This window comes from Mauremys reevesii, linkage group 2, assembly GCF_016161935.1.
Source record: "Mauremys reevesii isolate NIE-2019 linkage group 2, ASM1616193v1, whole genome shotgun sequence".
Taxonomy (NCBI): domain Eukaryota; kingdom Metazoa; phylum Chordata; order Testudines; family Geoemydidae; genus Mauremys; species Mauremys reevesii.
In genome coordinates, this window is record NC_052624.1 from 244,370,212 (window position 1) to 244,384,623 (window position 14,412).

A 14,412-nucleotide genomic window follows, 5' to 3' on the forward strand; every position below is an offset into this window, starting at 1 on the left:
TAAAAATTAAAGGGTTCGTTACCTGGGAAAAGATTCAGGTTTCACAAGTAATGAGTGGGAAGAAGAATTGCCTGATTTCTCTGCTACTTGTGGGTATTTTGATTGAATTTAGCACATCTCAAGCTGCCAAATGCCAATGCTACTCATATGAAGCAGCACTGCTTCTCCAATTAAAAAGTGGAAGCCCAGCTGCTTCCAGGCAAGTGGAAAGGAAAGTTGGCTTGAGTGGCAGCAAAGGGAGGGGGTCAAGGGAAAGTAAATAGAAGTGCTAATTTCTTTGTAAGAAGTTGGAGGAGGAGGAGGAGGGAGAAGTGATGGGCTGGCATTGTCAGGCACTGGAGTGGAGAATGATTGTTACTTAGCACTACCTAGCTTTCCTCTTGATAACACAGCTTCCTTATTATTCTCTCATCTTTAACATCTCTACCAGCTTGAAGTATTTCTCTCATTCCCCCCTTTCCCTGCCTTTCCAAGTGGGGAACAGGGAGAATTCTAGGTAAGGGAGCCTTTGAGTTACTACTCAAGAAAAGAGAGACTAATGGGAATCCGCAGCATGAGCTCCCCAAAGAGTAAATTAGGTATATGTGATATACTCCTTTTTGGGGGAAAAAATGGATCAAATATGAATACCTGAAAAGAGCAGAATCCAATACAAATAGAATACTGGCATTTTCTTATCCCTGTTATCAAAGCTCTTCACAGCCCAGACCTGCTTCTGGCTGATCTGTTATGCTGCAATCTGTACGCAACAAGAGTTGTGAAAAGCAATAAAAACATCTCTAATATATGATGTCTCACAGACCCGCATAATATCCAGAAGTAACCACATGCAAATTGTATGGTGCCTACATTAATTATCTTACCAATAAAGCATCAAGAGAAGTAACCAGCTATCCCAGATCTGGTTCATGCTTATTAAAAATGTGGGGATTTATGTGTGACATATTAAGAAAAGCAGCTGTCTAGAAAACATTCAAACAACTAAAGCTCAAATATTCTCAAATTCTGAGATGTGTTTGAAATCAGAACACAGAAATAGATCTGAATTTTTCAACTAGCCCCTATATTTCTAATGGACCAAACTCCAGAGCCAAACAAACCCAGACTCCGGGGTGTCTAGAATCCAGTTGTAAATTTACATTTCACAGTTTCCGTCTGTCCTATAAACCAACATACAAATAAAGAAAGAGGGAAGATTTACATCAAGTAGTTTGCCTTGGTGGACAGTGGACCAAATGGGGGAAATCCATCAATGAGTGCTAGGAGCCTAGGCACTTAACTGCATCTTTAGGTGCCGAAAAACCTTTAAAAGATTGTCACTTAGGTGCTTAAGAATCTAAGGCCATTTCTACACTATAACTTATATCAGTGAAAAAAAGACACCCCTGAGTGACATAAGTTTTGACAGCGTAAGTGGTAGCGTGCACAGCGCTGTGGCAGGAGGAGAGTTTCTCCTGCCAGCATAGCTACCACCACTCGTTGAGGTGGTTTTATTATGGCAATGGGAGAGCTCTCTCCCATTGGCATAGAGCCACTAAATGAGATCTTACAGTGGTCCAGCTGTGCTGCTGTGAGGTCTCTAATGTAGACATAGCCTAAATCTCTCTTTTTGTTTTCTTTAAGTGATGCAAGCCTTTGTCTCTCCCCCCTGAACCCCCATGACTGGAGGCGTGTTAATGGGCCACTTCACCTTGAAATATGTGTTAACTCTTTATGCGAAACTACCTGTTCCACCTTGTATTTAGCTGTGACCCTCTGTGTACGTTTCCCAGACCCGAAGAAGAGCTCTGTGTAACGCGACAGCTTTTGTCTCTCACCAACAGCACTTGGTCCAATAAGAAATATTACCTCATCCACCTTGTCTCTCTCATATTACCCATAGTCGAACTCCATCATTAGATATTAGGGAAAGTTAATACTGAGATCAAACAACAACAACATGGAGTTAGTAACTCTGGACCTGAATTCCCTCAGCTGAGCCTGGGACTGACCTCAGGCTGGTTAACAAGCCCAGCTAGGCTGCAGCAGAATCACCTGATTGACCAGCCTGTTAAATTGGCTGCAAGGAGCTAGCAAGTTAGCGTTTAAGTTCAGTGGCAGGTCGCTGTCTGCTCAATGCATATACCCACGGCTGCGATCGCTCTTGTGCTTGCCTTATTCCCAGCTTTGCTCCAGCATTGTTCCCGTCCTGCTCCAGTCCATTCCAGCTCTGCTATCCTGCTTGCTCCTGACTCCGACCTTTGGCTTGACTCATGCTTCCTAGCTCCAGTTCTGATTCTTGGCTTGACTCCTCATTCCTGATTGCCACTGGTCTGACCACTAGGCTTGACTGCCCATGTCCCAGTCCTTGACCATTTGAGAAGACATGTTTTAGCTGCAGGGATGGTCCCCACTAAAGCCAACATCTCTTTGGTGGAGTTAGTGGGTGCCTTGCAGAATCTACAAACCCAGGTCAATGGCCTGCAGGCCCAGAATGTACCAGAGCAGGCACAAGTCACAAACTATATCACCCAGACCCATCAAGCCATGTATACCCCAGATTTAAAAAGAAACAGTAAGAGGACCGGGAAGAGAAATGTCACCATGGAAAAGAAATGCCACAATGGCCAAACAAAGTCAAAAGTTCACACGATCCATTGTCTACAGCCAAGCTCTAAGATACAACCACATTTGCTCCAATCTCTCAGACAGAGACAAACACCTACAGGATCTCTATCAGGCATTCTTAAAATTACAGTACCCACCTGGTGAAGTGAAGAAACAGATTGACAGATCCAGAAGGGTACCCAGAACCTACTACAGGACAGGGCCAACAAAGAAAATAACAGAACACCACTAGCCGTCACCTACAGCCCCCAACTAAAACCTCTCTAGTGCATCATCAAGCGTCTACAACCTATCCTGAAGGACGATCCCTCACTCTCACAGACTTTGGGAGACAGGCCAGTCCTCACTTACAGACAGCCCCCCAACCTGAAGCAAATACTCACCAGCAATTGCACACCACACAACAAAAACACTAACCCAGGAACCAATCCCTGCAACAAAGCCCATTGCTAACTCTTTCTGCATATCTATTCAAGGGACACCATCATAGGACCTAACCACATCAGCCACACCATCAGGGGCTCGTTCACCTGCACATCTATCAATGTGATATATGCCATCATGTGCCAGCAATGCCCTTCTGCCATGTACATTAGCCAAAGCAGACAGTATCTATGCAAAAGAATAAATGGACACAAATCAGACATCAAGAACTGTAACATTCAAAAACCAGTAGGAGAGCACTTCAACCTCCCTGGACACTCAATAACAGACTAAAAAGTGGCAATTCTTCAACAAAAAAACTTCAGAAACAGACTTTAACAAGAAACTGCAGAGCTGGAATTAGGTTGCAAACTGGACACCATCAAATTAGGCCTGAATAAAGACTGGGAGTGGCTGGGTCACTACAAAAAGTAATTTTCCCTCTGATACTCACACCTTCTTGTCAACTGTTGGGAATGGGGGACGACCACCTTGATTGCATTGGCTTCATTAGCGCTGACCCCACAATTGGTAAGGCAACTCCCATCTTTTCATGTGCTGTAATATATATACTGCTTACTGTATTTTTCACTCCATGCATCTGACGAAGTGGGTTTTAGCCCACACAAGCTTATGCCCAAATAAATTTGATAGTCTCTAAGGTGCCACAAGGACTCCTCATTGTTTTAACTGTGGTATGTAACATATCACTTATATCATCCTCTAATATGATGACTAGAGGGTTGCTAATATAACACTAATTTTTTTTCCAAAAGACTCCAGAGGTGATCCTGGTAATTACAGGCTGGTAAGCCTAATTTCAGTACCAGACAGACTTATTGAAACTATAGGAAAGAGCAGAATTATCAGATATATAACGAACACGATATGGTGAAGAGTTGACATGGCTTTTGTAAAGGGAAATCATGCCTCACCAATCTATTAGAATTCTTTGAGGGGATCAACAAACATATGGACCCAGATGATCCAGTGGATAATGCCTCTGATGCCACATCAAAGGCTGTTAAGAAAAGCAAGCAGTCATAGGATATGAGGGAAGGTCCTCTCATGGGACCAATGCTGTTCAATATATTCATAAATGATCTGGAAATGGGGGTGAACAATGAGGTGGCAAAATTTGCAGATGATATGAAATTACTCAAAATGGATAAATCCAAAGCTGAATGAAGAATTACAGAGATCTCATAAAACTGGGTGACTATGCAACAAAATGGCAGATTACTTTGCAGTTGGGGGGAGGGATAGCTCAGTGGTTTGAGTATTGGCCTGCTAAACCAGGGTTATGAATTCAATCCTTGAGGGGGGCCGCTTAGGGATCTGGAGCAAAAATTGGTCCTGCTAGTGAAGGCAGGAGGCTGGACTCAATGACCTTTCAAGGTCCCTTCCAGTTCTAGGAGATTGGTATATCTCCTATTATTATTTATTATAACACTGAATTTCATGTACATTGGAAAAACAATCCACCTATATATACACACAATGATGGATTTTAAATTAGCTATTACTACTCAAGAGAGAGTGATCATGGACGGTTCTCTGAAAACATCAACTCAATGTTCAGTGGCACTCAAAAAAAGCTGACAGAATGAGAGGAACCGTTAGGAAAAAGGTTAGATAAGAAGTTAGAAAATACCGTAACGATGCCATATAAATCCATAATACACCCATATCTTGAATAGTGTGTGTGTAGTTCTGGTCACTCTATCTCAAACAAATATATATTAAAAGTGGCAAGAAAAATGATTAGGGATATGGAACAGGCTTTGAAAAAGATAACCATTCAAAATAGATATCCCTTACTAGTTATAAATGACCTCTTCAAGAAACTCCACTCTGAAAATCTTCACCAAGCTGGACCTCCATGGGGCTTATAACACACTCTGTATCCAGGAAGAGGATGAGTGGAAGACTGTCTTCCAAACCTGATACGAGTACTTTGACTGCTTAGTAATGCCTTTAGGCTGCACAACACTCATGTGACATTTTTATCAATGACACCATCAGACATATTGGATGAGTTCATCATTATATACCTCAATTATATTCTTATTTTTCAGATAATCAGGCCCTTTGTGACCAACATATACTCCAAGTTTTGGAATGCTTTGCCAGAATTATATCTGTGTTACGCTGGAGAAATTTATGATCACATTCCTCTGGTACACTTTATCACCCAAAAGACTAATTATGGTATGATATCCACAATCTCCAAATGGTTAGCTCCAAGAGACACAAGGGATGGGGGTGGGGGATTAGCAAACCAAGGAATTATTGTAACTTTTAGCAGCATTTCATCAAAGGGTTTTCTTGTCTGATAGCCCCCATGCAGTACTTCTTTGGAAGGGAGTCCAGTTTATCTGGTCACCTGAGGCACAGGCCATCTTCAACCAGCTGAAGAAGGCATTCACTATGGCTCCCGTCCATCTGGATCCCATCAAAACAGTCATCAATTTTTTTACCATAGGAGCTGTTTTAACTCAGCAAATGGGTCCCCATAACCAACTCCCTCCACACACCTTTTATTTCCAAAAATTAATCCACTGGAACTATTAGCAATTAAGGCAGCTTTTGAAGAGTGGCAGCACTTCATAGAAAGGGCCCAGTTCAAGTTCTTATGGACCACATGAACTTAGTATCTCTGCACAGCCAGAAAAATAAATCACTTTTCGTATCCTGATTTGAGTTCATCATGATGTACTGCCCAGGTGCAAGTAATGGAGAAAGGAATGCTGTATCCTGCAAAGATTAATATGTCATCTCATGCACAGAACCATTTAACACTTTTGATGTCATCTAACTTTGTCAAAGGAACCATGGACAGGAGCCTAATGGCTGCCCCTGATCCCTTTGCCACCCAGATTTTCCAGAGCTTGGTCAGTGAAGAAGCCCAACCTGCCTTGTGTTTCTGACTACAGAATGGGCTCCCCCTGTCACAGTGAATGCATTATGTCTCAGATGGCTCACCTGGGCTCCAAGTTCTGAAATTATGTCATGATTCACCACTTGCTGGTCACTTTGGTTGAATTACAACAAAAAACGTAGTAGTCTGGGTATATGCTCATAAGTTGCTTCGTCTCCTCAATCTGTTTCCCACCACGTCTCTGCCCTGGCCTGTAGTGTAACTGAACTTCATTGTAGAATTTCCACACTCCCACAGTTGTACAGTAGGGCTAATCACAGTTGACCTCTTAACTAAAATGGCATACTGTGTCCCTTCTCACCCAGTCCCTACCACACCAGAAACAGCTCACATCTTTCTAGAGCACATTTTCCAGCTCCATGAACTGCTGACTGGTATTGTGTTGGATCAAAGCCCACAATTTGTCTCCCATTTCTGGTGTAAGTGTTTGGTTTTTGTTTTTGTTTTGTTGTGTTTTTTTAAGCTCCTGGATGTAGAAATCTTATGCCATCAGCATACCACCTACAGACCAATGGACAGATTCAACGGGTAAGCCAGGTCTTAAAGCAGTACCTCCAGTACTTCCTAAATTATAACCAGGATAAGTGGGTGTCCTTGCTGCCATATACCAAGTTCACTTACAACAATTCAACCATGCCAACAGAACACATTCTATGCCAATTATGGCTTCCATCCCTGCTTTCACTCAGCATTGTGAGGCTCCCACAAGCTCCACAATCCCTGCAGTAGCAGACCTGGTCACCCATCTGCATCATGTATAACAAAAACTTATAGAATAGTTGGATGCCACCAAAACTTTAGCATCAGGGACAAAGTTTGGTTATCAACTTTGGAATCTCAAATCACCCCAACCATTGGCTAGGCTCATTCAAGATTCTCGAGCAGATCAACCTGATGACACTCAAACTTCAGTTATCAGAATCAATGTGTTTCATGTCTCCCTCTTAAAAACCTTAACTAGAGAACTCCTTCCCAACTTGATCCAACCTGCCACCACTGGCCATAATAGTCTCTAGAAAAGACTAATATCTTGTCCAACAGATTCTTGACTCCAAGCAAGTTGGGGCCAAAATTCATTACTTGGTGGACTGGGGAGAGTATGGTCCTGATGACTGGGCATGGGACCTGGCAGAGAACATTCATGCACAAGAGTTAGTACAGGACATTCACTGGATCCATCCTGAGAAGCCCAGGCCAAAGGCCCCTAGAAAGCGCCCTTGAAAGGAGTGTGGGGTGTTGTTGGGAATTACACGCCTTAGTTCCCTCAGCTGAACCTGGGGCTAGCTGGCTCAGACCTCAGACTGGTTAATGAGTCTGGCTGTGCTGCAGCAGAATTATCTGATTGACCAGCTCACCCAACTGACAGGAAGGAGCCGACAGGTCTGCATGTAAGCTCAGCAGCAGGTCATGAGCAGCTCAACACATATGTCCACAGCTGTAATCACTCCTGTTCCCAGCCTTGTTCCAGTCCACTCCAGCCCAGCTTCCCTGCTTGCGCTCTGACCCTAGGCCCTGACCACCCATGCACTCGTCCTAAACCATAGCTGCCTCCATCTGAGTGCCAATTCATTTCTCCAGTTATTTTATTGTTTTGACTTAAGAAAAGCAACAAAAAATAGGATTTCTGAGGAAGGCTTTATACGGTTTGAAATAATGTAAAGGTGGTTGTATTTGTTCTCTTTTGCTAACTAGATTTATATTGCAATGAAACAACATTTGGCAATCAATTTCAGTTTAAAAAATTAAAACATTAACAATATTTCTGGTTTTGCTGCTTTGAAATCTCTGTCCTGAAAAATTCAGGAAAAACAAAAGCAAATGAAAACTGACTTTCATATGGAAAACATGCTATTGGTCTAGATTAAGGTGAACATCTGATATCCTCATTTTTCCAGGATACTTTGAGAACTAGGAACAACATTGTCTAGAGATGTGAAGGCCTGCTTCTACAACATTACATACAAATGTCATGTTGCTTTTGTTTAATCTGAAGCTAAACCCCAAACTCTAACCTAAAGGTCAAAAGCACCTAAGTCCCATTTCAAAAGCGACTTAAGCACCACAGTGCACAATTTCTGGTGAAAGTCGATCTGGATCCAGAACAAAATCAGTATTACTTTGGTCTATTTCTGCTTCCTTGATCCAAACATACAGGATAAGTTATTCATTACACAAATCCAAAAATAAAAAGCATTTCAGAAAGAACGTTGAGAGGAAAAGGAAAGGAAGACCAACCTTTAAAAAAAAAGTCCATCCAGTCCATATAGACCAATCTGTATTCTCATCACTTATATTTATGGGGGCAAATTCTGAGGTACCTTTTGTCATGTGGTAAGGCCAGGGCCGGCTCAAGGCACCAGCGCAGCAAGCAGGTGCTTGGGGTGGCCCATGGAATTGCCGCCAAAGAATGAAGTGGTGGTGATAGAGCGGCCGCTGAAGAGTCGGCGATTGCGGCTTTTTTTTTTTTTTTGGCCACTTGGGGCAGCAAAAACTCTGGAGCCGGCCCTAGGCAAGGCACCAAATTGCCTAACATATTCTCCAAAACAACAGCTAGGTACTGTAGATACTATGTTCTTCCTACCACAAAACATCAGCTCTACATGAATTCTGTGAATTTTGATGTGCATGGGAGAAAAAAATGCATACAGTCACTAGATTTGGTCAAAAAAATCTGTTTTTATTTCATTTTATTTTTTTTTGCCAGAAATGCAGTTTTCCCAAAAATAGAAAATTTTCCTGTGGGGGGAAAATATTTTTGCCAAATTTTTCCAAATTTCCCATTGGTAAAATTGAAACATTTCATTTTCTGTGAGGCTAATCCCACTCAAAACATGTCACTCTGATATCAGTCTGTCCACCTGCATTTCCATAGTGTCTCACAGGAGCTGAATGGGACTGTGAGGGACTTAAACCTCTCCTCTATGGGCCAGGCTTCCCAGCCAGACTATATCTCCCATGATGCACCATGGTTTCCCCTCTTGTTGAACTACCATAGTGAATCATGGAAGATGCAGCTGACTATGGAATTTGCCCCATAGAAGAAAATGGGGGCATGGGGCACCTGGACTATAACTCCCATGAGGCACTGCAGTAGCTCAGGGGAGCACAGATTAATGTACAATTAGTCTGAAAAATGCTTTGACACTTCTAAAAAATGATGCATTTGGGGAGGAATGGGAATAGGAAAACTTATTCAATTTCATTATGAAAGGCCAAGTTCACTGGTTTGTATGAGGCTAGCTTAGTTTCAGGTGAAACCAATATTCTAAGCAAGCCTCATGGGCTGTGAGCCTGTGTTAGGCAAAGCTGCAGGTTTTAGTTCTCTGAAGCTACGGAAGCCAAAAGTAGTGGGTTTCATACAACTTCATTAGGACAGAATTCTGATCTGATCTTGCTTACAAATCTGAGAGCAGACTCCAGCCCTAACCATTCATCATTACAAACAAGGTGTTATCTGATTTAAATAGGTATCCTCAAAGGAAAAGAGGATCAGTACATCAAAGCACTATCTGTAGTTTATTTAATGTGCCATGGCCAAATGGCAAGCCTTTTTCATGTTTGAGGTTAAAAATGTAAGCAGTTACATCTGTGCAATTGTAACTGATACAGCCAAGTCTATATACATATCCAGAACTCTTTTATCCAGTTTACTTTACATAACATATTACCCCTAGGAGGACTCATGGGTTTAACTGATTTCTAGTGTTTATGGACATAATATTTTGTCCCTACAAATAAAACCACATACAAAAAATTAATACTTGGTCTCATCGAAATATTGGTCTGTTTCAGTGTGGAATCTGCTGCTATAGCATTAATGTAATCCAAAGAATCTCTTTCCAGTTTAAAAACAACAACAACAAAGCGCTCATGTTAAACCTGAGCAGTAAAACAGCACATCAACTGCACTGTTCCACAGTCATTCTGAGCCACATCTCTCTTCCTCACAGTGAAACTCCAGGATCTCAAGGGATATGCAGAAAGCCAGTTTTCTCTGTCATTCATCCAACCTAGTTCTGGTGACCCTGGAGTCACCTTCATTTTCCTGGCTGTATGGAATGCCATTTTATTACCTTTCCTTGGCAAACTTCTTGGGGACAATAGATGAAACTGCATCCATCCCAAAACCAAGCCCAGCCTGCCTCATCCAATCAAGCCCCTTCCTCGGGCTGCTCTGTCCCCTCCCACATCCCTACAGAGAACCTAACCCCACAGAAGAGGAAGGAAATGCTTTCTCCACAGGACTGCATGAGAAGTACCATTCGAAATCTTGGTTTATAATAGGAGCTGTCAAACTATATGCTATATATAAAGGACATTTGAAGGGGACCACTGCATAATTCACATATAGAGTGAGGAACTGAGCCAGTCACTGAATTGCCTTTAACCACCTTTGAAATGCAACAGCTGCCCCCAAAACTATACTTTCTGGAGTGCCTCACTGCTGTTATCAAATACGAAATGTTAAATAAGTGAGACAGAGGATAAAAATATTGACCTGAAGAAGAGCTCTGTATAACTCAAAAGCTTCTCTTTCCCCCAATAGAATTTGTTCCAATAAAAGTTATTACCTCACCCAGCTTCTCTCTCATTTGTGTCTAATGATATGGGAAAGACCTCACAAACAGGCAACTGCACAGCTCTGTGTCCAGTATCCCAAAGCTGTTGCCTAATTTCAATTATTTCAATTATTATTGCTTGTTTGATGACAGAGAAAATCATTTGGTCACAGGATAAATTAATATGAATGGGCTGTGCTGTCCAATACTTTTAGAATTCTCCTGTTGCTGTGCTCAGCATTGCAGTTGCATATTGATTCATCCCATTACCCAGCATGCCACTTTCTGATATTGTCACTGGGGAACATTATAAGTTCGTAGATTCCAAGGCCAGAAGGGACCATTCTGATCATCTAGTTTGACTTCCTGTGTAGTACAGGACATAGAACTTCTCCAAAATAATTCCTAGAGCAGATATTTTAGAAAAACATCCAGTCTTGATTTAAAAATTGCCAATGTTTGAGATTCCACCACGACCCTTGGTAAATTGTTCCAATGGTTAATTACTCTCTCACTATTAAAATGTTACACCTTATTTCCAGTCTGAATTTGTCTAACTTCAGCTTCCATCCATTGGATTATGTTATACCTTTCCTTGCTAGATTGAAGAGATCACTATTCAATATTTGTTCCCCATGCAGGTACCTATACCTGTAATCAAGTCACCCATTAACCTTCTCTTTGTTAAATTAAATAGATTGAGCTGCTTGAGTCTGTCACTACAAGGCATGTTTTCTAATCCTTTAATCATTATTGTGGCCCTTCTCTGAACCCTCTTAAATTTATCAACAAATTGCAGACACCAGAACTGGACACAGAGGTGGTTGTACCAGTGCCAAATGCACAGGTAAAATAACCTCTATATCCCTACTCAAGATTCCCCTGTTTATGTATCGCAGGATCACATTAGCGGTTTTGGTCACAGCATTACACTGGGAGCTCATGTTCAGTGGATAATTCACCCCCATCCCCAAATCTTTTTCAGAGTCACTGCTTCCCAGAATAGAGTCCTCCTTCCTGAAAACACAGACACATACACACACACATTTAGCCGTATTAAAATGCATACTGTTTGCTTGTGCCCAGTTTTCCAAGTGATCTAGATCACACTGAATCAGTGACCTGAACTTGTTATTACTTACCACTCCCCGGCAAAGAGAGGTCATTTTGAGTGCCTCTGCTTTTGGGAGCCCAACTTGAGACCTCAAGTTTTTACACTGATGAAACTACAATGACTTTAATACAGTTACAACAGATCCTGCCGATTGATAAGTCTGCTTTTTTCCCCCTACTCTGGCCATGTAACAGTATCCTATAGCTAGCCACTTGATGATTTCCCCCACCTATGTCTAGGAGACTCCTTGGATTGTGTAGAATTACAATAGCAGTGCAGATGTCACCCCTGCAACCAGCCACTGGTTTAGGACACAAGGTCAGCACCCAGCTGAATCCTGGAGGAGTGGCAGGGAACCATTGCATATTGCAGTTGCTTGAAGGCTGCTCTAATTTGCATTGTGTGGTGACTGGTGTTCAAGTGCCCCCTAAGTTGGGGGATCAAACTTTACTAAAAGCTGCCTTTGCAACATTCTCCTTCTACTGAGCACTGTTCAGCTGCAGCTGTGGATCTGGCCACTTGTACAGTCATTTGCACTGTTCAAAGTGAGTGCAAAGTGGATGTAAAATGCTATCAAAGCAGAATAGCAGCAGTTTAAACACATTTTGCACTCACTTTCCACCCATGTAGATGACTATGTAGCTTGCAATGCACTGGAGAATTTTGTCCAAAATATTGAAACTACAGATAAGTAGCTGATCTCTTTCTAAGCATAATACAAGGTGTAGTGCAAGTCAGCTAATCTTCTAAGATGCAAATAAATGCAGTGTTTATTACTGCTTGAGTTTTCTCCTTTTGAGCAGATGTCCAATCCAGAGTCTCTGCTCATGGGGAATTGAATGTCTATGATACAGTTAGGTATCTCTGCCCTCTTCACCTGAAAAGGAGCTTCTTTTAAAAACACTGACATCCAGCTTTCCTGACCTTATTCTTTTGCTTCTCTTGTTAGCAAAACACCGCAAAGCCTTCTTTAATTAAGTTAAAGCTAGCATCACTGGGACTTGTAGATGCAAGCCTCATTAGATATGTTAAGTATGTAAGATCTGAGTGCAATGCTCATCACTGTATGGTTTCAGCTTTCACACAAGCAAGCTGAAATAAACATGAACATTAAATAAGATTGTAGCTGGAAAAATCAGGAGTATCTGAAGAATGCAGAAGAGGGTGGAGGATTTGAGTATCCACAGCCAAGGGAATTCACAGAATGAAAATCCTAGGCTAATCACTACAGGAATCTTTGGTTGATTTCATTAGGATGTACATTTTAAGTGGTCAGACATGTCTATTTAAAAATAGCAGCTAGTGGAACATACTTGCCAAACAAATAACATTTGAAACTATATCAATCTTTGAACAGAACATTCATATAAAATAAGATATAGGATGTTCTCCACTTTCCTGGCCACACTGTGACCCGCCCTATTCAGTGCAGTGTGTGAGGAGGACAAACAAGGCAAGGCACAAGGGAGTAAACTATATCATCTTGAAAAATGGTACAGGCTGCTTGGGATTAGATTACAACTGCCTGGAGCACCCTCACTTAGCTTCCCCCCTAAAGATATAGAACTGCATCACCCCCAATGTAAGCCAGAGCCTCTGTGGCACAACTTAACCCTCTTGTCTTTCTAGACAGGCAAGCTGTATTATCTAATGCCATTGCAGACTTACTGAGGAACACATTCCTCTCTGTTGCATCATTGTGAAGCTGGGATAAACTCCAACAAGTCCAATGGAGTCCTTCCAGATTTACAATGGTGTAACCAAGAGTAGAATTCAATCCATCCTGTTTAGTCACTGAGATTATTTTATGATGTTCCATGTGGGAGTTAGAGGAGTGACAGACGAGGCAGAAATTTTCAATGACAAAGCAAAAGATCTAGGATTTTACTTTGAGATGTTTAATGTCATTAACCTGCAGTCACTGAAGGTCCGGAACTCTGCTTTCATGTGACTGAAACCTTCAGTACTTAAGCCATGTCAATAGGCAGCACAGACTACTAGTTCTTTATGTAATGGAGTAAAATTGACAAATAAGCCCACAACACATTTTAGACATCCTGGGCAAAATTCTGCTCTCTTCAGCACTTTCAAGTAGTGTAGTTGCACAGGTAACAAAGCAGAGGTTGTTTGTTTGTTTGTTTGTTTGTTTGTTTGTTTCAAGAGATCATATTTAAAGACACAACAGAGTTTAATCAAAGTCAATGGAGAGTTTTAGAAAAATGGATCTCAAATAAAGGCAGGATGAGACAATCAGTAACAAAATTGGGAAAAAAAATTTAAAAAGGGAAAAAAGCTCTGCACAAACCATGTTGACCTGATGCAACTTATTGTTAATTTTTGGACTTTGGATGTACAAAGGACTGCATAGGTACCCAGACTAATAGAGAGAGGCAGGAGGGGTTGTTCTTGCAGCACAGAATCTGGACTATTTCTTACCTCCTTTGATGGAAAAAAATCATAGTTCCAGAAGGGAAATATGGAGGTTCTGATATTTGAAGAAAGATCTTATGAATATTTTAATATTCCATACTAATGATTAGTCCTATGAGCAGGAAATGTCTCATGGGAAGTTGATATCATCATCATGGCAAATCCCATAAGAAAGTGGCCTCCTTGAAAGCCAAGCACCACCCAGATCAATCTCTGGGGAAGTGCTGAAGGTGGTCTGATTGTTTTTTAAGTTTATGTCCACCACTGGCAATCTTGCCATGCCACCAAAGCTTTTGGTGCCTACATGATTATCGGCTATGCAGTAGCATTTTAAAAAA